At 34.8% G+C, this 24,733-nt stretch overlaps 1 long non-coding RNA gene across 1 annotated transcript; it reads right to left on the reverse strand.

Annotated features, from left to right (window-relative positions):
- Positions 1-1,190: 1,190 nt before the first annotated feature.
- LOC135681543 (uncharacterized) lies at positions 1,191-24,469 on the reverse strand. The gene is made up of 4 exons (XR_016145119.1): positions 24,332-24,469; positions 21,989-22,065; positions 20,057-20,178; positions 1,191-2,970 (listed from the first exon to the last, which is right to left on the reverse strand). It is a non-coding gene; the product is annotated as an uncharacterized LOC135681543 (long non-coding RNA).
- Between the last annotated feature and the right edge of the window lie 264 nt (positions 24,470-24,733).

A 24,733-nucleotide genomic window follows, 5' to 3' on the forward strand; every position in this document is an offset into this window, starting at 1 on the left:
TTTGTTCTAATCATTAGATCCTCAATAACTCGGCAAAAACAGGTCCTAAAATTACGGGAAACGGCTCACAAAATCGAGCATCAAACGGTCCATCTCATGGATGCACTCAAAAACTTGTAACTGTGATACTTTTTGTGTAAATCGCTAAAAACCCAAGTCTTTAGAAACTTGGGGAATCACAAGCCTATTGTTTTTTCTGAACGCCTTTATGTAAACCTGAACCCCCCTTGCTCTCAGCCAAGAAAAAGTCGAATAACTTTGCTTAAATCGGTCCTATTCGTCAAAAGGAAACGAAAAACGGTGTTTAATTGGGGCAAATGTATCGAAACTTTAAAAAATCATGAAATGCAACTTTAAATGCATTTAAATCGAATCCAGGAAGCTCTTTTACCCGTTCACAGACTTTTCCTGTTTTTAAGTGTCAATTAAACACCGTTTTTCAAGAAAAAGTCTGACCGCCGCCGCAGTTACCGGTTTGAGCTTGATCGGTAGCTGCGATGCAAATTTGAGAAAATTTGAAAAGTGCACTTTTCGGAAAAATCGAGTTAATTCAGTAACGCAAGCTTCAAACAAGACAAGCAATAGCTCAAAAAATCGAGCAAAAAATCAGCGATATTTTCATTGCTTCACAGAATTTTTATCGGCTGTTTTAGATTTTTAAACTGCAAAAAACCGTTTTTTGCGTGTTTTAATCACTAAATCCTCAATAACTCAGCATAAACAGGTCCCAAAATTACGGGAAATAGCTCAAAAAATCGAGCATCAAACGGCCCATCTCATGAATGCGCTAAAAAACTTGTAACTGTGATACTTTTTGTGTAAATCGCTAAAAACCCAAGTCTTCAGAAACTCGGGGAATCACAAGCCTATTGTTTTTTCTGAACGCCTTTATGTAAACCTGAATCCCCCTTGCTCTCAGCCAAGAAAAAGTCAAATAACTTTGCTTAAATCGGTCCTATTCGACAAAACGAAATACCACAAGGACGGCCGCAACCTCCCGCACCTAATGGTAGAAACTAAAATTTGATACTGTTTATGGTTTCGCCAATAATGCAACTTCTAGCTGAAACACTGGCCATTCAATTTCAGACAAAAGCCTCTCTTTGTGAAAACACTGAGAGGTGAGGGCCGGGCCGGCTGGAATATCAAATATCTTTTAAACGCAAAACAGGAAAAATACACAGAAAATAAGCAATGTTTATCTCAATCCATGCTACCATTCCACAAAAGGACGTTTACTTTAACCTTCTGGATGAGCGAGTATCAATTATCTTTCCTAAAAACCAACAATTCAAAAGATTCTCACTTCAAACAAAAGAAATTCAATAGACAATTTCTAAAGCTTCATCTCAAAATACTCTCTTAATTTGTTGAGGGTGGCAATTGACAAGGCCGAACCTAAAAGGAGAACATAAACAATGTATCAATGATGGGGAATGCTCCCGATGGAGATGGGCATCTTTTCGCTGTAGTTAGACGACACTTGTCGTTCACTATTTAAAAAGGAGAGTTTGAGAGGGCAATAAGGGTGCTAAGTAGCTTCAGAATATACATTTACTAAGGATGCAGGGTTGTAAGTAGGAAAGGGGTTCAATATTTCTAGGGGCGTCGCGACTGAAGGGTGTCACACCTCCTCAATAGCATCTGGATAGGAAATTTCAGGTAAAGTCCGCCCAGTGGAAGCAACGCTTTAGGAATTTCAGAGACCGTCATGCTTAAGATCAATAAAGGAATAAGCAAAGGTAGTTGCTCCTTTGGTTAAATATGATTTTTCTTGATATGAAGGAAGGTAAACAAACTAATGATTTGAAGATTTCTTGTTGGCACAAAATTTAATAATCCATGCCCTCTTTAGGTAAAATTGTGCCATGTGTCCATTTCCCCTAAAGTTCCTCGGTAGAAGCGTCAACTGCAATTCATAATGAGCTCCAGGTTTTTTGTAACATTCAAAAGGCATGCTAGGTTGGAAAGAGGGATCTAAATTGACAACCAGTGCTGCTTGTTACCTGGCTTCAGAGGTAACTGACAACATGGAATTTTTCAAACCACGGGGAAATTTTACCAGTTGTTTTTATCTGCTGCTCAATTTGTTTGTAAAAATAAAAGAATTTTTTATAGGATTAAGAGGATTGCTTTAGTAAAATTTGGTAAAAAAAATGTATTTTCCAGGGAACTGGAAGCATCAAAAATCGAAAATTTTCTAGTCTCTCGGCGGCAACCATGGTGCGGGCTCGGGTAGGTATATCCTTGCCCGTCCCGATATACAGATTTGACAAAACTATTATAAAAGTCTGTTATAATCACTTAAAATTGAAAATTGTGAATTATATGCCACACCGTTAGATTGACAAAAAGTATTGCAGAGGTTTGCTTCAGCATGTTAAGAATTTCAGGTAATTGTTTAATAATCAGGTAAATTTGTTGTCCACACCTCCCCCCCCCCCCAGCAAGGCTTGCCTCGCGATTGCCCTGGATATTGCATCGACCTATGTTCCACGCGATCGAAGAGGGTGTGTTTATGGTTAACTTAGAGACTTCTTTGTACATTTCCCGACAATAGATGGCTCCAAATTGCAGCTTTCCGTTCAGAGTTACCCTACTTAATTTTGGGCAGTTAGGCCGAACAATTTCGGTAGTTAGGCGGCACATAAGCGGCACATTAAGGGCAAGGGGGGCATTCCATTCGGGAGCTAAAGGCGACTGGACAAGTTACAAAGAGATGTTACAAGGCCGAGCGTGAGAAATCAAGTTTACATGCCATACGGAATGGAATTTTCTGCAACGTTCTTGTGGCTGCAAAATCTTTAAACGATTACAAACAAGGAAAGTGTCTGTATTGGATTTCTGTATAGAGACTTGGTTCATGTGGTAAACCTTTCCTTCATGTGCGTTTGCCTCTTTGCTACTGATGCATCGACATCATCTTTTATTGCGGTGTCCACTGGGTGTCTGCGACAGCGAAAATTTCTCCTAGAAAATTTAATGAAAATGTAACTTTTAGCTGAAATGTCTTATCCCTTAAAATTAAAAGCTACACAGAGAGGTGCCGTCGTACATGCTTCTAAAGGGTGACTGTGTTGTTGGTTTCTTTGAGGTGCTTACCCCTTACAGCATTCCATTGCTTCAAAAGAAGGAAGCCCTCTTACGAAACCTAGGTTCAAGGCGGCTGAGTCCCCTTCAAAGGCGCCCCTCCAAGCACAAAGTTCTTCCATTGAATATTCCAAGAGCTTTAAAACAAATTTCAAGCATTTTTTGTTCTGAATTTGATGTTATGAAGACCATGGTTAGTTTTAAACAGTGGGGCTTGCAGAGACTGCTTGCTTTTTGTGTCTTAAGCAAAACTAAGTTCGCAAACCTTAGTAAAAGCTTTTCGCGGTCAAAATTGGTAACTTCAATAAAAAGCTTAGAAGTCATTTGGATCTCAATGGTCTTTCTGTTATTAAAGGTTTATTTGATGCATAAGTTTTGATGTAGCATTTGAAAACTGTGTCGGGAATTGAGCACTTTGGTGGATCGAGAATGACCTAAAAGGAGTATTGGCGCGTGATTGGCTATTTGGTTTCGCCTCTCTAGTGATTTTCGATCCAAAACGTTGTTTTCGGTTTTCTGTGCAGTCTTGATATTAGCCATTGTCATTTGATCATTTTAATTGGTTGTATATATAATTATTAAGAGCTTAGAAGTCAGTTTCTCTAATGATACCTCAATGGTCTTACTGCGATGAAAGGTTTATTTGATGCATCAGTTTTGATGCCCGGAATTGAGCACTTTGGTGGAACGAAAATGACCTTAAAGGAGTATGGGCGCGTGATTGGCAGTTTGGTTGTGCGGGATTAGAGTTGTGTCTGTTGTATTCCACAGAGGCATAATTTTGTAGCGTTCTCGCGCAATCTCCCGAACCCATTGTCCTGTGGATATACCTTTGTTTGAAGGTGGTGAACAGGGAGCAGCCTCAGTGAAATAAATTACATAAATATTTGGAGTTTCAAGATAAACATCTCGGGGTGCTTTTTCTATTACACAAAAAGGGACATGGAAGAGGGCAGGGCCACTTACCAAAAAAAAGCAACTCGCAGGCTTGAGAATTTGGAATATTCTCTAGGAACGTTTAATAACCCACCCAGAAAAGCTTATATTGTGGTGACAAAAATACATGCAAAAATTGACTGAAATCATGAAATCTTTGGATTAATACCCTGCAAATATATATTTTTAATCAACTGCCTATTGCATTTTTGTCATCTGAGGGTATCAAGGCACAAAAACCCTGGAAAACTAGATGAAAATAGCAATCAACCAATAATAAGAGACAACAACGATTAATGACTAGGATTAAATTATGAATTTTGTCAACCAAAGCCGACAAAAATAAAAAAAAAAAAATCAATACGCAAGCAAGTAGAAGTTAATAAAGATTTTGGAGAAACTTTTTGATACGCTCCAACAGGATGCTATAGAAAAAAATTTAATGACAATTTAATTTGAACAAAAAAAGAGTTTGTTAAGAAAATCTGAAGCAAAAAAACCTACAGTAAGGTAGCAATAAAAAACAATACGCCAGGTGGATAATTAAAGAAGGAATTTACAAAATCTCTAAAGCAAAGCTCCCTACAGTAAGGTATTAAAAAAAATAATAAAGAGGAAATAAATATAACAAAAGATATAGGAGTAATTCGAAATAAAAAATATATCGAAAAAATCCTAGCGATACAATTTGGCAGGCAGAAAAATAAAAAGGAGGAAGAATTTTCGAGAAACTCTAAAGCAAAGCTCCAGACAGGAATATTGCAATAAAAATTGACAGGCAGTAAAAGAAAGAGAAAGAAAAATTTGAGAGAAACTCTAAAGCAAATCCTCCTACTGCAACGTAGCAATAAAATTTAAAAGGCAACAGATAAAAACAGCCATGGATTTTAGAGAAACTCTAAAGCAAAGCTCCCTACAGCAACGTAGCAATAAAATTTAAAAGACAACAGATAAAAACAGCCATGTATTTTAGAGAAACTCTAAAGCAAAGCTCCTTGCAGCAATGTAGCCATCAAAATTGAAAGTCAACAAAAAAACAACCATGGATTTTAGAGAAACTCTAAAGCAAAGCTCCCTACAGCAACGGAGCAATAAAATTTGAAAGGCAACAGATAAAAACAGCCATGGATTTTAGAGAAACTCTAAAGCAAAGCTCCTTACAGCAATATAGCCATCAAAATTGAAAGTAAACAAAATAAAAACAGCCATGGATTTTAGAGAAACTCTAAAGCAAAGCTCCCTACAGCAACGGAGCAATAAAATTTGAAAGGCAACAAAATAAAAACAGCCATGGATTTTAGAGAAACTCTAAAGCAAAGCTCCCTACAGCAACGTAGCAATAAAATTGAAAGGCAACAAAATAAAAACAGCCATGGATTTTAGAGAAACTCTAAAGCAAAGCTCCTTACAGCAACGTAGCAATAAAAATTGAAAGGCAACAAAATAAAAACAGCCATGGATTTTAGAGAAACTCTAAAGCAAAGCTCCTTACAGCAATGTAGCCATCAAAATTAAAAGTCAACAAAAAAACAACTATGGATTTTAGAAAAACTCTCAAGCAAAGCTCCTTACAGCAATAAAACCATCAAAATTGAAAGTCAAGAAAAAAACAACCATCGATTTTAGAGAAACTTTAAAGCAAAGCTCCCTACAGCAACGGAGCAATAAAATTTGAAAGGCAACAAATAAAAACAGCCATGGATTTTAGAGAAACTCTAAACCAAAGCTCCCTACAGCAACGTAGCAATAAAAATTGAAAGGCAACAGATAAAAACAGCCATGGATTTTAGAGAAACTCTAAGCAAAGTTCCCTACAGCAACGTAGCAATAAAAATTGAAAGGCAACAGATAAAAACAGCCATGGATTTTAGAGAAACTCTAAATCAAAGCTCCCTACAGCAACGTAGCAATAAAAATTGAAAGGCAACAGATAAAAACAGCCATGGATTTTAAAGAAACTCTAAGCAAAGCTCCCTACAGCAACGTAGCAATAAAATTTGAAAGGAAACAAATAAAAACAGCCATGGATTTTAGAGAAACTCTAAACCAAAGCTCCCTACAGCAACGTAGCAATAAAATTTGAAAGGCAACAAAATAAAAAGAGCCATGGATTTTAGAGAAACTCTAAAGCAAAGCTCCCTACAGCAACGTAGCAATAAAAATTGAAAGGCAACAGATAAAAACAGCCATGGATTTTAGAGAAACTCTAAACCAAAGCTCCCTACAGCAACGTAGCAATAAAATTTGAAAGGCAACAAATAAAAACAGCCATGGATTTTAGAGAAACTCTAAAGCAAAGCTCCCTACAGCAACGTAGCAATAAAAATTGAAAGGCAACAGATAAAAACAGCCATGGATTTTAGAGAAACTCTAAGCAAAGCTCCCTACAACAACGTAGCAATAAAATTTGAAAGGAAACAAATAAAAACAGCCATGGATTTTAGAGAAACTCTAAACCAAAGCTCCCTACAGCAACGTAGCAATAAAATTTGAAAGGCAACAAAATAAAAACAGCCATGGATTTTAGAGAAACTCTAAAGCAAAGCTCCCTACAGCAACGTAGCAATAAAAATTGAAAGGCAACAGATAAAAACAGCCATGGATTTTAGAGAAACTCTAAACCAAAGCTCCCTACAGCAACGTAGCAATAAAAATTGAAAGGCAACAAATAAAAACAGCCATGGATTTTAGAGAAACTCTAAAGCAAAGCTCCCTACAGCAACGTAGCAATAAAAATTGAAAGGCAACAAATAAAAACAGCCATGGATTTTAGAGAAACTCTAAAGCAAAGCTCCCTACAGCAACGTAGCAATAAAAATTGAAAGGCAACAGATAAAAACAGCCATGGATTTTAGAGAAACTCTAAAGCAAAGCTCCCTACAGCAACGTAGCAATAAAAATTGAAAGGCAACAGATAAAAACAGCCATGGATTTTAGAGAAACTCTAAAGCAAAGCTCCCTACAGCAATGTAGCAATAAAAATTGAAAGGCAACAAAATAAAAACAGCCATGGATTTTAGAGAAACTCTAAAGCAAAGCTCCCTACAGCAACGTAGCAATAAAAATTGAAAGGCAACAAAATAAAAACAGCCATGGATTTTAGAGAAACTCTAAAGCAAAGCTCCCTACAGCAACGTAGCAATAAAAATTGAAAGGCAACAGATAAAAACAGCCATGGATTTTAGAGAAACTCTAAACCAAAGCTCCCTACAGCAACGTAGCAATAAAAATTGAAAGGCAACAAATAAAAACAGCCATGGATTTTAGAGAAACTCTAAAGCAAAGCTCCCTACAGCAACGTAGCAATAAAAATTGAAAGGCAACAAATAAAAACAGCCATGGATTTTAGAGAAACTCTAAAGCAAAGCTCCCTACAGCAACGTAGCAATAAAAATTGAAAGGCAACAAAATAAAAACAGCCATGGATTTTAGAGAAACTCTAAAGCAAAGCTCCCTACAGCAACGTAGCAATAAAAATTGAAAGGCAACAAAATAAAAACAGCCATGGATTTTAGAGAAACTCTAAAGCAAAGCTCCCTACAGCAACGTAGCAATAAAAATTGAAAGGCAACAAATAAAAACAGCCATGGATTTTAGAGAAACTCTAAAGCAAAGCTCCCTACAGCAACGTAGCAATAAAAATTGAAAGGCAACAAAATAAAAACAGCCATGGATTTTAGAGAAACTCTAAAGCAAAGCTCCCTACAGCAACGTAGCAATAAAAATTGAAAGGCAACAGATAAAAACAGCAATGGATTTTAGAGAAACTCTAAAGCAAAGCTCCCTACAGCAACGTAGCAATAAAATTTGAAAGGAAACAAATAAAAACAGCCATGCATTTTAGAGAAACTCTAAAGCAAAGCTCCCTACAGCAACGTAGCAATAAAAATTGAAAGGCAACAGATAAAAACAGCCATGGATTTTAGAGAAACTCTAAAGCAAAGCTCCCTACAGCAACGTAGCAATAAAATTTGAAAGGAAACAAATAAAAACAGCCATGGATTTTAGAGAAACTCTAAACCAAAGCTCCCTACAGCAACGTAGCAATAAAATTTGAAAGGCAACAAAATAAAAACAGCCATGGATTTTAGAGAAACTCTAAAGCAAAGCTCCCTACAGCAACGTAGCAATAAAAATTGAAAGGCAACAGATAAAAACAGCAATGGATTTTAGAGAAACTCTAAAGCAAAGCTCCCTACAGCAACGTAGCAATAAAATTTGAAAGGAAACAAATAAAAACAGCCATGGATTTTAGAGAAACTCTAAAGCAAAGCTCCCTACAGCAACGTAGCAATTAAAATTGAAAGGCAACAGATAAAAACAGCCATGGATTTTAGAGAAACTCTAAAGCAAAGCTCCCTACAGCAACGTAGCAATAAAAATTGAAAGGCAACAAATAAAAACAGCCATGGATTTTAGAGAAACTCTAAAGCAAAGCTCCCTACAGCAACGTAGCAATAAAAATTGAAAGGAAACAAATAAAAACAGCCATGGATTTTAGAGAAACTCTAAAGCAAAGCTCCCTACAGCAACGTAGCAATAAAAGTTGAAAGGAAACAAATAAAAACAGCCATGGATTTTAGAGAAACTCTAAAGCAAAGCTCCCTACAGCAACGTAGCAATAAAAATTGAAAGGAAACAAATAAAAACAGCCATGGATTTTAGAGAAACTCTAAAGCAAAGCTCCCTACAGCAACGAAGCAATAAAAATTGAAAGGCAACAAAAAAAACAGCCATGGATTTTAGAGAAACTCTAAAGCAAAGCTCCCTACAGCAACGTAGCAATAAAATTTGAAAGGAAACAAATAGAAAACAGCCATGGATTTTAGAGAAACTCTAAAGCAAAGCTCCCTACAGCAACGTAGCAATAAAAATTGAAAGCCAACAAATAAAAACAGCAATGGATTTTAGAGAAACTCTAAAGCAAAGCTCCCTACAGCAACGGAGCAAGAAAATTTGAAAGGCAACAGATAAAAACAGCCATGGATTTTAGAGAAACTCTAAAGCAAAGCTCCTTACAGCAATGTAGCCATCAAAATTGAAAGTCAACAAAAAAACAACCATGGATTTTAGAGAAACACTAAAGGAAAGCTCCCTACAGCAACGGAGCAATAAAATTTGAAAGGCAACAAAATAAAAACAGCCATGGATTTTAGAGAAACTCTAAAGCAAAGCTCCCTACAGCAACGTACCAATAAAAATTGAAAGGCAACAAATAAAAACAGCAATGGATTTTAGAGAAACTCTAAAGCAAAGTTCCCTACAGCAACGTAGCAATAAAATTTGAAAGGCAACAAATAAAAACAGCAATTGATTTTAGAGAAACTCTAATGCAAAGTTCCCTACAGCAACGTAGCAATAAAATTTGAAAGGCAACAAAAAAAACAGCCATGGATTTTAGAGAAACTCTAAAGCAAAGTTCCCTACAGCAACGTAGCAATAAAATTTGAAAGGCAACAAATAAAAACAGCCATGGATTTTAGAGAAACTCTAAAGCAAAGCTCCCTACAGCAACGTACCAATAAAAATTGAAAGGCAACAAATAAAAACAGCAATGGATTTTAGAGAAACTCTAAAGCAAAGTTCCCTACAGCAACGTAGCAATAAAATTTGAAAGGCAACAAATAAAAACAGCAATTGATTTTAGAGAAACTCTAATGCAAAGTTCCCTACAGCAACGTAGCAATAAAATTTGAAAGGCAACAAAAAAAACAGCCATGGATTTTAGAGAAACTCTAAAGCAAAGTTCCCTACAGCAACGTAGCAATAAAATTTGAAAGGCAACAAATAAAAACAGCCATGGATTTTAGAGAAACTCTAAAGCAAAGCTCCCTACAGCAACGTAGCAATGAAAATTGAAAGGCAACAAATAAAAACAGCAATGGATTTTAGAGAAACTCTAAAGCAAAGTTCCCTACAGCAACGTAGCAATAAAATTTGAAAGGCAACAAATAAAAACAGCAATGGATTTTAGAGAAACTCTAATGCAAAGTTCCCTACAGCAACGTAGCAATAAAATTTGAAAGGCAACAAAAAAAACAGCCATGGATTTTAGAGAAACTCTAAAGCAAAGCTCCCTACAGCAACGTAGCAATAAAAATTGAAAGGCAACAAATAAAAACAGCAATGGATTTTAGAGAAACTCTAAAGCAAAGCTCCCTACAGCAACGTAGCAATAAAATTTGAAAGGCAACAAATAAAAACAGCCATGGATTTTAGAGAAACTCTAAAGCAAAGCTCCCTACAGCAACGTAGCAATAAAATTTGAAAGGCAACAAATAAAAACAGCCATGGATTTTAGAGAAACTCTAAAGCAAAGCTCCCTACAGCAACGTAGCAATAAAAATTGAAAGGCAACAAATAAAAACAGCAATGGATTTTAGAGAAACTCTAAAGCAAAGCTCCCTACAGCAACGTAGCAATAAAATTTGAAAGGCAACAAATAAAAACAGCCATGGATTTTAGAGAAACTCTAAAGCAAAGCTCCTTACAGCAACATAGCAATAAAAATTGAAAGGCAACAAAATAAAAACAGCCATGGATTTTAGAGAAACTCTAAAGCAAAGCTCCCTACAGCAACGTAGCAATAAAAATTGAAAGCCAACAAAATAAAAACAGCCATGGATTTTAGAGAAACTCTAAAGCAAAGCTCCCTACAGCAACGTAGCAATAAAATTTGAAAGGCAACAAATAAAAACAGCCATGGATTTTAGAGAAACTCTAAAGCAAAGCTCCTTACAGCAACGTAGCAATAAAAATTGAAAGGCAACAAAATAAAAACAGCCATGGATTTTAGAGAAACTCTAAAGCAAAGCTCCCTACAGCAACGTAGCAATAAAAATTGAAAGGCAACAAAATAAAAACAGCCATGGATTTTAGAGAAACTCTAAAGCAAAGCTCCCTACAGCAACGTAGCAATAAAAATTGAAAGCCAACAAAAAAAAACAGCAATGGATTTTAGAGAAACTCTAAAGCAAAGCTCCCTACAGCAACGTAGCAATAAAATTTGAAACGCAACAAATAAAAACAGCCATGGACTTTAGAGAAACTCTAAAGCAAAGCTCCCTACAGCAACGTAGCAATAAAAATTGAAAGAGAACAAATAAAAACAGCAATGGATTTTAGAGAAACTCTAAAGCAAAGCTCCCTACAGCAAGGTAGCAATAAAATTTGAAAGGCAACAAATAAAAACAGCCAGGGATTTTAGAGAAACTCTAAAGCAAAGCTCCCTACAGCAACGTAGCAATAAAAATTGAAAGGCAACAAATAAAAACAGCCATGGATTTTAGAGAAACTCTAAAGCAAAGCTCCCTACAGCAACGTAGCAATAAAAATTGAAAGGCAACAAATAAAAACAGCCATGGATTTTAGAGAAACTCTAAAGCAAAGCTCCTTACAGCAATGTAGCCATCAAAATTGAAAGTCAACAAAAAAACAACCATGGATTTTAGAGAAACACTAAAGGAAAGCTCCCTACAGCAACGGAGCAATAAAATTTGAAAGGCAACAAAATAAAAACAGCCATGGATTTTAGAGAAACTCTAAAGCAAAGCTACTTACAGCAACGTAGCAATAAAAATTGAAAGGCAACAAATAAAAACAGCAATGGATTTTAGAGAAACTCTAAAGCAAAGTTCCCTACAGCAACGTAGCAATAAAATTTGAAAGGCAACAAATAAAAACAGCAATGGATTTTAGAGAAACTCTAAAGCAAAGTTCCCTACAGCAACGTAGCAATAAAAATTGAAAGGCAACAAATAAAAACAGCAATGGATTTTAGAGAAACTCTAAAGCAAAGCTCCGTACAGGAACGTAGCAATAAAAATTGACATACAGTAAAAAAAAGAGAACGAAGGATTTTAGAGAAACTCTAAAGAAAAGCTCCTTATATGAACATAGCAATAAAAATTAACAGGCAGTAAAATAAAGAGAAAGAAGGATTTTAAAGAAACTCTAAAGCAAAGCTCCCTACAGCAACGTAGCATGAAAAATTGGCAAGCAGTAAAATAAAGAGAACGAAGGGTCTTAGGGAAATTTTAAAGCAAAGCTTCCTACAGCAACGTAGCAATAATAATTTACAGGCTTGAAATAAAAACAACGAAGGATCTTAGGGAAACTTTAAAGGACAGCTCCCTACAGGAACACAGCAATAAAAATTGACATACAGTAAAAAAAAGAGAACGAAGGATTTTAGAGAAATTCTAAAGCAAAGCTCTCTAAAGGAACATAGCAATAAAAATTGACATACAGTAAAAAAAAAGAGAACGAAGGATTTTAGAGAAACTCTCAAGCAAAGCTCTCTAAAGGAACATAGCAATAAAAATTGACATACAGTAAAAAAAAAGAGAACGAAGGATTTTAGAGAAATTCTAAAGCAAAGCTCTCTAAAGGAACATAGCAATAAAAATTGACATACAGTAAAAAAAAAGAGAACGAAGGATTTTAGAGAAATTCTAAAGCAAAGCTCTCTAAAGGAACATAGCAATAAAAATTGACATACAGTAAAAAAAAAGAGAACGAAGGATTTTAGAGAAACTCTAAAGGAAAGCTCCGTACAGGAACGTAGCAATAAAAATTGACATCCAGTAAAAAAAAGAGAACGAAGGATTTTAGAGAAACTCTAAAGCAAAGCTCCCTACAGGAACGTAGCATGAAAAATTGACAGGCAATGAAATAAAGAGAACGAAGGATTTTAGAGAAATTTCAAAGCAAAACTCCTTATAGGAATAAAGTAATAAAAATTGACCGGCAGTAAACAAACGAGAAAGAAGGATTTTAGAGAAACTATAAAGCAAAGCTTCCTACAGCAACGTAGCAACAAAAATTGACAGTAAGTAAAATAAAGCGAACGAAGGATTTTAGGGAAATTCTAAAGCAAAGCTCCCTACAGGAAGGTAACACTAAAAATTGACAGGCAATAAAAGAACAACGAAGGATTTTAGAAAACCTCTAAAGGAAAGCTCCTTATAGGAACATTGCAATAAAAATTAACAGGCAGTAAAATAAAGAGAAAGAAGGATTATAGAGAAACTCTAAAGCAAAGATCCCTACAGCGACGTAATAAAAAAAATTGACAGGCAGGAAAATAAAGAGAAAAAAGGATTTTAGAGAAACTCTAAAGCAAAGCTCCCTACAGCAACGTAGCATGAAAAATTGGCAGGCAGTAAAATAAAGAGACCGAAGGGCCTTAGGGAAATTCTAAAGCAAAGCTCCCTACAGGAACGAAAACAATAAAAATTAACAGCCAGGAAAATATAGAGAAAAAAGGATTGTAGAGAAACTCTAAAGCAAAGCTTCCTACAGCAACGTAGCATGAAAAATTGGCAGGCAGTAAAATAAAGAGAACGAAGGATTTTAGAGAAACTCTAAAGCAAAGCTCCTTACAGGAACGTAGCAATAAGAATTGACATACAGTAAAATAAAGAGAACGAAGGATTTTAGAGAAACTCTAAAGCAAAGCTTCCTACAGCAACGTAGCATGAAAAATTGACATACAGTAAAATAAAGAGAACGAAGGATTTTAGAGAAACTCTAAAGCAAAGCTCCTTACAGGAACGTAGCAATAAGAATTGACATACAGTAAAAAAAGAGAACGAAGGATTTTAGAGAAACTCTAAAGCAAAGCTCCCTACAGGAACGTAGCAATAAGAATTGACATACAGTAAAAAAAGAGAACGAAGGATTTTAGAGAAACTCTAAAGCAAAGCTCCCTACAGGAACGTAGCAATAAGAATTGACATACAGTAAAAAAAGAGAACGAAGGATTTTAGAGAAACTCTAAAGCAAAGCTCCCTACAGGAACGTAGCAATAAGAATTGACATACAGTAAAAAAAGAGAACGAAGGATTTTAGAGAAACTCTAAAGCAAAGCTCCCTACAGGAACGTAGCAATAAGAATTGACATACAGTAAAAAAAGAGAACGAAGGATTTTAGAGAAACTCTAAAGCAATGCTCCCTACAGGAACGTAGCAATAAGAATTGACATACAGTAAAAAAAGAGAAAAAAGGATTTTAGAGAAACTCTAAAGCAAAGCTCCCTACAGGAACGTAGCAATAAGAATTGACATACAGTAAAAAAAGAGAACGAAGGATTTTAGAGAAACTCTAAAGCAAAGCTCCCTACAGGAACGTAGCAATAAGAATTGACATACAGTAAAAAAAGAGAACGAAGGATTTTAGAGAAACTCTAAAGCAATGCTCCCTACAGGAACGTAGCAATAAGAATTGACATACAGTAAAAAAAGAGAACGAAGGATTTTAGAGAAACTCTAAAGCAAAGCTCCCTACAGGAACGTAGCAATAAGAATTGACATACAGTAAAAAAAGAGAACGAAGGATTTTAGAGAAACTCTAAAGCAAAGCTCCGTACAGGAACGTAGCAAGAAAAATTGACATACAGTAAAAAAAAGAGAACGAAGGATTTTAGAGAAACTCTAAAGAAAAGCTCCCTACAGGAACGTAGCAATAAGAATTAACATACAGTAAAAAAAGAGAACGAAGGATATTAGAGAAACTCTAAAGGAAAGCTCCCTACAGGAACATAGTAATAAAAATTGACATACAGTCAAAAAAAGAGAACGAAGGATTTTAGAGAAACTCTAAAGGAAAGCTCCGTACAGGAACGTAGCAAGAAAAATTGACATACAGTAAAAAAAAGAGAACGAAGGATTTTAGAGAAACTCTAAAGGAAAGCTCCCTACAGGAACATAGTAATAAAAATTGACATACAGTCAAAAAAAGAGAACGAAGGATTTTAGAGAAACTCTAAAGGAAAGCTCCGTACAGGAACGTAGCAAGAAAAATTGACATACAGTAAAAAAAAGAGAACGAAGGATTTTAGAGAAACTCTAAAGGAAAGCTCCGTACAGGAACGTAGCAAGAAAAATTGACATACAGTAAAAAAAAGAGAACGAAGGATTTTAGAGAAACTCTAAAGGAAAGCTCCCTACAGGAACATAGTAATAAAAATTGACATACAGTCAAAAAAAGAGAACGAAGGATTTTAGAGAAACTCTAAAGGAAAGCTCCGTACAGGAACGTAGCAAGAAAAATTGACATACAGTAAAAAAAAGAGAACGAAGGATTTTAGAGAAACTCTAAAGCAAAGCTCCCTACAGGAACGTAGCAAGAAAAATTGACATACAGTAAAAAAAAGAGAACGAAGGATTTTAGAGAAACTCTAAAGGAAAGCTCCCTACAGGAACATAGTAATAAAAATTGACATACAGTCAAAAAAAGAGAACGAAGGATTTTAGAGAAACTCTAAAGGAAAGCTCCGTACAGGAACGTAGCAAGAAAAATTGACATACAGTAAAAAAAAGAGAACGAAGGATTTTAGAGAAACTCTAAAGGAAAGCTCCGTACAGGAACGTAGCAAGAAAAATTGACATACAGTAAAAAAAAGAGAACGAAGGATTTTAGAGAAACTCTAAAGAAAAGCTCCGTACAGGAACGTAGCAAGAAAAATTGACATACAGTAAAAAAAGAGAACGAAGGATTTTAGAGAAACTCTAAAGGAAAGCTCCCTACAGGAACATAGTAATAAAAATTGACATACAGTAAAAAAAGAGAACGAAGGATTTTAGAGAAACTCTAAAGGAAAGCTCCGTACAGGAACGTAGCAAGAAAAATTGACATACAGTAAAAAAAAGAGAACGAAGGATTTTAGAGAAACTCTAAAGGAAAGCTCCCTACAGGAACATAGTAATAAAAATTGACATACAGTCAAAAAAAGAGAACGAAGGATTTTAGAGAAACTCTAAAGGAAAGCTCCGTACAGGAACGTAGCAAGAAAAATTGACATACAGTAAAAAAAAGAGAACGAAGGATTTTAGAGAAACTCTAAAGGAAAGCTCCGTACAGGAACGTAGCAAGAAAAATTGACATACAGTAAAAAAAAGAGAACGAAGGATTTTAGAGAAACTCTAAAGAAAAGCTCCGTACAGGAACGTAGCAAGAAAAATTGACATACAGTAAAAAAAGAGAACGAAGGATTTTAGAGAAACTCTAAAGCAAAGCTCCCTACAGGAACGTAGCAATAAGAATTGACAAACAGTAAAAAAAGAGAACGAAGGATTTTAGAGAAACTCTAAAGCAAAGCTCCCTACAGGAACGTAGCAATAAGAATTGACATACAGTAAAAAAAGAGAACGAAGGATTTTAGAGAAACTCTAAAGCAAAGCTCCCTACAGGAACGTAGCAATAAGAATTGACATACAGTAAAAAAAGAGAACGAAGGATTTTAGAGAAACTCTAAAGCAAAGCTCCGTACAGGAACGTAGCAAGAAAAATTGACATACAGTAAAAAAAAGAGAACGAACGATTTTAGAGAAACTCTAAAGGAAAGCTCCGTACAGGAACGTAGCAATAAGAATTGACATACAGTAAAAAAAGAGAACGAAGGATTTTAGAGAAACTCTAAAGCAAAGCTCCGTACAGGAACGTAGCAAGAAAAATTGAGATACAGTAAAAAAAAGAGAACGAAGGATTTTAGAGAAACTCTAAAGGAAAGCTCCGTACAGGAACGTAGCAAGAAAAATTGACATACAGTAATAAAAAGAGAACGAAGGATTTTAGAGAAACTCTAAAGAAAAGCTCCGTACAGGAACGTAGCAAGAAAAATTGACATACAGTCAAAAAAGAGAACGAAGGATTTTAGAGAAACTCTAAAGCAAAGCTCCCTACAGGAACGTAGCAATAAGAATTGACAAACAGTAAAAAAAGAGAACGAAGGATTTTAGAGAAACTCTAAAGCAAAGCTCCCTACAGGAACGTAGCAATAAGAATTGACATACAGTAAAAAAAGAGAACGAAGGATTTTAGAGAAACTCTAAAGCAAAGCTCCCTACAGGAACGTAGCAATAAGAATTGACATACAGTAAAAAAAGAGAACGAAGGATTTTAGAGAAACTCTAAAGGAAAGCTCCGTACAGGAACGTAGCAAGAAAAATTGACATACAGTAAAAAAAAGAGAACGAAGGATTTTAGAGAAACTCTAAAGAAAAGCTCCCTACAGGAACGTAGCAATAAGAATTGACATACAGTAAAAAAAGAGAACGAAGGATATTAGAGAAACTCTAAAGCAATGCTCCCTACAGCAACGTAGCAATAAGAATTGACATACAGTAAAAAAAGAGAACGAAGGATTTTAGAGAAACTCTAAAGGAAAGCTCCGTACAGGAACGTAGCAAGAAAAATTGACATACAGTAAAAAAAAGAGAACGAAGGATTTTAGAGAAACTCTAAAGAAAAGCTCCGTACAGGAAAGTAGCAAGAAAAATTGACATACAGTAAAAAAAGAGAACGAAGGATTTTAGAGAAACTCTAAAGCAATGCTCCCTACAGGAACGTAGCAATAAGAATTGACATACAGTAAAAAAAGAGAACGAAGGATTTTAGAGAAACTCTAAAGGAAAGCTCCGTACAGGAACGTAGCAAGAAAAATTGACATACAGTAAAAAAAAGAGAACGAAGGATTTTAGAGAAACTCTAAAGGAAAGCTCCCTACAGGAACGTAGCAATAAAATTGACAGGTAATAAAAGGACAACGAAGGATTTTAGAGAACCTCTAAAAGATAGCTTCCTACAGCAACGTAGCAATAATAATTTACAGGCTTAAAATAAAAACAACAAAGGATCTTAGGAAAACTTTAAAGCAAAGCTCCCTACAGGAACATAGCATTAAAAATTGACATACAGGAAAAAAAAGAGAACGAAGGATTTTAGAGAAACCCTAAAGCAAAGCTCCGTACAGGAATGTAGCATGAAAAATTGGCAGGCAGTAAAATAAAGAGAACGAAGGATTTTAGAGAAACTGTAAAGAAAAGCTCCTTATAGGAACATTCCAATAAAAATTAACAAGCAGTAAAATGAAGAGAAAAAAGGATTTTAGAGAAACTCTAAAGCAAAGCTCCCTACAGCAACGTAGCATGAAAAATTAGCAGGCAGTAAAATAAAGAGAACGAAGGATCTTAGGGAAACTTTAAAGCAAAGCTCCCTACAGCAACGTAGCATGAAAAATTGGCAGGCAGTAAAATAAAGAGAACGAAGGATCTTAGGGAAATTCTAAAGCAAAGCTCCCTACAGGAACGTAGCAATAAGAATTGACATACAGTAAAAAAAGAGAACGAAGGATTTTAGAGAAACTCTAAAGGAAAGCTCCGTATAGGAACATTGCAATAAAAATTAACAGGCAGTAAAATAAAGAGAAAGAAGGATTTTAGAGAAACTCTAAAGCAAAGCTGCCTACAGCAACGTAGCAAAAAAAATTGACAGGCAGTAAAATGAAGAGAAAAAAGGACTTTAGAGAAACTCTAAAGCAAAGCTCCCTACAGCAACTTAGAATTGAAAATTGGCAGGCAGTAAAATAAAGAGAACATAGGGTCTTAAGGAAATTCTAAAGCAAAGCTCCTTACAGAAACATAGCAATAAAAATTGACATACAGTAAAAAAAGAGAAGGAAGGATTTTAGAGAAACTCTAAGCCAAGCTCCGTACAGGAATGTAGAACAAAAAATTGGCAGGCAGTAAAATAAAGAGAACGAAGGATTTTAGAGAAACTCTAAAGGAAAGCTCCTTATAGGAACAAAGCAATAAAAATTAACAGGCAGTAAAATAAAGAGAAAGAAGGATTTTAGAGAAATTCTAAAGCAAAGCTCCCTACAGCAACGTAGCAATATAAATTGACAGACAGTTAAAAAAAGAAAACCAAAGATTTTAGAGAAACTCTAAAGGAAAGCTCCTTATAGGAACATAGCAAAAAAAATTAACAGGCAGTAAAATAAAGAGAAAGAAGGATTTTAGAGAAATTCTAAAGCAAAGCTCCCTACAGCAACGTAGCAATAAAAATTGACAGACAGTTAAAAAAAGAAAACGAAGGATTTCAGAGAAACTCTAAAGGAAAGCTCCTTATAGGAACATAGCAATAAAAATTAACAGGCAGTAAAATAAAGAGAAAGAAGTAATTTTAGAGAAACTCATAAGCAAAGCTCCCCACAGGAACGTAACAATAAAAATTGACAGGCAATGAAATAAAGAGAACGAAGGATTTTAGAGAAATTTCAAAGCAAAACTCCTTATAGGAACATAGCAATAAAAATTGACAGGCAGTAAAATAACGAGAAAGAAGGATTTTAGAGAAACTCTAAAGCAAAGCTCCCTACAGGAACGTAGCAATAAAATTGACAGGCAATAAAAGAACAACGAAGGACTTTAGAGAACCTCTAAAAGAAAGTTTCCTACAGCAACGTAGCAATAATAATTTACAGGCTTAAAATAAAAACAACGAAGGATCTTAGGGAGACTTTAAAGCAAAGCTCTCTACAGGAACATAGCAATAAAAATTGACATACTGTAAAAAAAGAGAACAAAGGATTTTAGAGAAACCCTAAAGCAAAGCTCCGTACAGGAACGTAGCATGAAAAATTGGCAAGGAAGAAAATAATAAGAACGAAAGATTTTAGAGAAACTTTAAAGGAAAGCTCCCTACAGCAACGTAGCAATGAAATTGACAGGCAATAAAATAAAAACAACAAAGGCTTTTAGGGAAACACTAACGCAAAGCTCTCCACAGGAACTTGGCAATAAAAATTGACATGTTGGCTTTTTGAGAAACTCAAAAACAGAGTAAGTTATAGTAAGTGATAAACGAAAGTTAATACGCAAGGAAATAAAAATAAAAGTGGTTTTTAGAGAAGCTTTTCAAAAGAGCTACCAGCAGTAAGTTAGAAAGAGAAATTCATGCGAAAGGAAATAAAAATAAAAGTGGTTTTTAGAGAATTGTTTTTACAAAGCTAACAACAGTAAGAAACTTTTCATCAAAAGTAACGCATAGTAAGTTATGAATAGAATTTAATTCTCAAGGAAAAACTATACTTTGAAATATAATGGTAATTTGAAAAAAATAATTTTCCTTGGAAAGTATAAGGTTTGCACTTCAGAATTAAAGGTCTGCACTTCAGAAAAAAAGCTCAAGGATCCACGCTATTTAAGTTTGTAAGTTTGGAATTTGAAGGAAAGGGAACCGACATACCTGCAAAAGTCATACAAGTTCTTATGAAGGTTTTAGTCCAGATCCCATTCATATCCAATTTCTAGGTGTTCAAAGCATCAACTGGCTATATTGATGGAGCTCTGAAGAGGAATTTGTGAGCCCTAGGATTTTAACAAAAAAATAACATTGGAAGTGGTTGAAAAATATTTCAATAAAGGTTCAAGAAAATGAAAGTTTCTGGAATTTTGTCCAAAAGAACAGAGTCCAGAGCTAAAAGCAAGACCTAAAGGACTGAAGAAAACCAAACAAACTGTTTATCATTAAAAGAGATCTGGAGAACGTTATCGAGAAAGTCTGAAATTAAAAAGTCGTTTCAATCAAAGTATCGACATCCTAGATGGCTGTTTCATTGTTAACATTTTTTCAACGTTCTAAAAAGCAAAACAATTTTGTTTTCAGAACTGAATTGCCAAAAAATTGACATTGGTTTTCCTAATGAAGGGTAGTATCGTTGCTAAGAGGATATCTTCAAAAGTAGCATCAGTGAAGGTAATGTCACAGTAGTTAAAAGTAATATATAATGATTTACATTAGACTTTGATTGGCATCACATTGCAGGCTTAGTTTGCAAGAATTTGGATAAATTAAACAAGTGAGGATATTGCCTAAATTTTTCCTAAACTTTCAATATTTTAGTCATAGCTTTAAAATCCACAAAACAATATTCAGATGTGTCCTACATCAAGCTACTTATGAAACAGATCAGAAGTGAGGGAGCCGAAATAAGAAATCCACACAGACACGCCCTTTATCAAAGGCTATATAAATGAAGTAAAGAATTAGTTGACAAATTATCTGCAGACGGAAGAAAAGTTTTATAATATATTCATTTTGTGGGCTAATCTCTATCAGTATCTGATGGAAAAAGAAATTTTATTATTGAAATTTTATTAATGGCAATCTCGGCCTAAATTTCTATAAAAAGGACATTTTTGTGAGGAATTCAAGACTGTCTACTCTTGATTTGAAATTATATAACAGTAGAAGAAAGTGGGTAACTTTGTGGTTTCGTTTGGGGATGTCAGGGACTTTTATCCTGCCAAAAATTATAACTATTTAATGAACATTGATTCAGAGGAACATTTGAATGATGAATGAAGCAAACAATTAAAAACAATGGGCATTGATGAAGGGAGGGGATTCAGGGGCTTGCCCTAAAAAAAATTTAAGGACCAAGTCCTCTGAATTGTATAAAAACATAACTACAACAAGAGTGAATATAAAGTCATCATTCTCATTTCGGCTGGAAAAATTCCTTGGACCATTATGCTCTAACGAATCACTGCTGACATAGACTCTGATATCAAAAGATCAATTTAATCACAGATAATCTGGTTTCCATCTTTGCTATGCTTTAAAGAGCAAAATCTTTTCAAGGCTAGGTCTACAAAGGAAAATTACAGAGCATTTTGGCAAAATACATTCAGTTAAAAGATGAATCTATGAAATCTTTCTGGCACAAAAGAAAATGAGGTTTTCCAAACAGAAAATTAACATTCTTTTAGGAACAGTGACTAAATTCAGAGCATTAATTAAGCAAGATTTAAAACAATATAGAAAATTAAAAATGATATTGATGTCCTTAGATTGCAAAATCTTTTTGAGGACAGCAAGGAATGGTAAGTGTGAATTGCAAAGCATCTGATTGCTTGCAGGAGTGCAAGGAGGGCTGTTTCTATCATCAAGACAGCATTTATTTAAAGAAAATTATATTCAACTTTGGTGGAAACAACATATGATACACTGGAAAAAGTCTTATTTGTTGATAGCTCTTTTAGTTTGCTTCACATTTTAAAATTTTTTTTAAAATACTTGATTCGAAAGGTAGATTACATTAAATGAAAGATACAACAGATTTGAAAGATACATTAAATTATATTTCTTGGCAAATGCTATATCATAATTAACTACCTGGCTTTTGGTTCCAAAGTTTTCCCATCAAGACAAAATACCACAGAAATCAAAGCAGGATGCAAATATCCATGACTCTACATAAAACAAATTTAGACATGAATTTATATATCATGTAGATCATCAAAATTTTAGTATATAATCTTTCACAAACTGGCATTGATTTTTATTAGTTTCAATGCTGTGTTTAAAAATCTTATATCAAAACTTTTAACCATTCTGTTGGGGTCTTGGAGTATTTGCTCAATAATTTCTTGTAATGGTTATCGACCTTTACATTTAAAGGCTGATTCACTTTTACATTCATATTCAAATAAAATTTTCATCCACTTGATGAGAGATGTTATAGAATTTGAAATCATTAAGGGTTCTTATTTTCTTTCAATTTTATTAATCAAATTTAGGTGTAAAGTTATGCTATTAAGCCTCAATTTGCTGTTTTGATGCCTTTGGGAATAATGGTGAAGTTGTAGTTGGGATTTCTTGGGTGAAAGTTGTTACAGAGAGTGTAAGCAAGTGTTTTGGATAGGGCTTCTTGTTTTTTATGTATGCTCTTGCCAGGCTGTTCTCTTCTCCTGTCCCTCTCTCCCCTTCTGGTTTAAAGTAAAGTGTGTTTCGTCAAATCCTCTATAATTTTACCTCATAGGGGTTTGGGCTTATTCACATAACAGGATTCAAATAACAGATTATTATGATTTCATTAAGGGTAGACTTGGCTCTTTAAGTTTTGTTTCTCTTCCCCTCTCATACTTTATGCAACTAAGGTAGGATGGTGCATCAGCTCCCTGGTGTGGATAAGCTGCCTTGTTACTTGAATCAATCAAGTTATATCTAAGGTCTAGGGCAGGCATTCTTAAACCCCTACCTGCGGGTCATCTCCGGCCCACAGCAAAATGTCATTCTGCCTGCTGAATACATTTTACCTCAAAAATATTTTTTGCCAACATTTTCAAAATCTGGAATTCAATTTATCTTTGGTTTTCCTTTGTCTCCTCTGATATATTTTTTTTCTCTTTAATAAATTTTAAATGCAGTCCATTGACAGTTATTAGTCCAAAAGGGAATAACAAAATAGGAAATGCCTTGTTTCCTTTTTCATATCAATAGATAAAACTATGAAACCTAGTCAAGAATATGCCTTGAATTTTCTCTCGTTAAAATCTAACTGAGGTGTTGTTTCTGGCCATTCCTAGATTGATATAGCCTAAAATTTTTCTTGCCACCAACCATGGAGGTGGCCTTGACTAAATACATCCACAAACATAAGATTTTGACCTTTCTTTAAAATACGCTGTGCAGTCCCTTGACCTGACTTCAGGCACTTCAAATCGACCCAACAAGAGACTAACGATGATGAACGTTCTAGCCCAAAAATAGCATAGAACGATTTCCTTACTCAGCCTGGTACAAGAAACATAAAGTTACAGACCTTTGTGAAACTATTCTTTGGGTTTATGCGAAGGTAGATAAGATAGGCAGGCACGAAATAAAAGGCCTGTCTATTTTATCACTAACTTAGCCTGGTAAAAATGAGATCTGAGTTTCATTTTGAGCAGCCTACACAAGGTATGTAAAAGTTGAAAACCAACTGGCCCCCGAAGAAATTCTATATGTTTTTCTGGCCCGGCATTTAAAATAATTAAGAATCCCTGGTCTAGGGCTTTATATGTGATTATTGATCGATTTTTACCAAGGCACCAACAGCCAAATGCGGAAGTGAAGGCTCAACACCCGATTTGAAAGATGGCAAAAATCGATTAAGAACCTAAGATAACAAAGTGATAGATAAAAATAAACTTCCACTAAAAAATAGCCCTTCTTGTTGCTTAAAGTCTATTCAACACTCTACAACACGCAAAACAAAATGATTCTAAACGCCACAAACAACAGACAAGAACAAACACAAAACATCACTGAGCATAAAAATGTGACATGCCAATGGAAGTGTCTTCTGAAGTAAATAATATTTTTAAATTCAAAGAATTCCTTTTTTATTGTTTTCAACCTGAGAAATTAATCTCTTTACGAGTTTTTTACTCAAAAGAGTTTTAATAATTTTGAAAAACAAATCTGAGAGATTGCAAGAGCCCTATACGACACAGCGATCAATATTTGCCACTCTCTAGAGAGTGGCAACTTAGGTTGGTGACTTCATGGCATAGCACTCACGAACAAAATCCTATGAAATAATCCCAATTCTCTTTTTCTCTAGTTATTGCATGCAATGTAGTTTTAGAACATAACTTACAGAAAAGACGGCGCTAAAAACACCACAGGGCTTGATCAGAAGCTGGCCTGACATCATATGGCGTTTATAAAATAACAGTAGCAACAAAGACATACCTTCGGCCTTTAACTGTTCAACATTACAATATATTTATCTAACATCTTGTCGCATAGTAAATATAAATTTTCTTTGAATAACTATAACACGTGAGCCGCTTATGACGAAAACAACTTTCTTCGAAGCCATGTTTTTAATCACACGAAAGGCGAATAGCATTCTGGGTAGTAAAGTTCCTTCGTCGATACGTGTTGACGAAAGAAGATATCTTTACTGTTTTCAAACAACTGCTTTTTGGCCATATGCAAAATCAGAGGCACTAATTATATTTTAAAGAAAAAGCTAGCTAAAAAGGCAAAGAAAACGACGACATTTATTACGGACGCAAAAATTGACAATACTAAAAAAATATAGAAGAAGAATCCATGTTGACAAAGAACTGCATTAAGTTAAATTGTTGG

Source organism: Rhopilema esculentum, chromosome 20 (assembly GCF_057945365.1).
Source record: "Rhopilema esculentum isolate cy_ngs chromosome 20, ASM5794536v1, whole genome shotgun sequence".
Taxonomy (NCBI): domain Eukaryota; kingdom Metazoa; phylum Cnidaria; class Scyphozoa; order Rhizostomeae; family Rhizostomatidae; genus Rhopilema; species Rhopilema esculentum.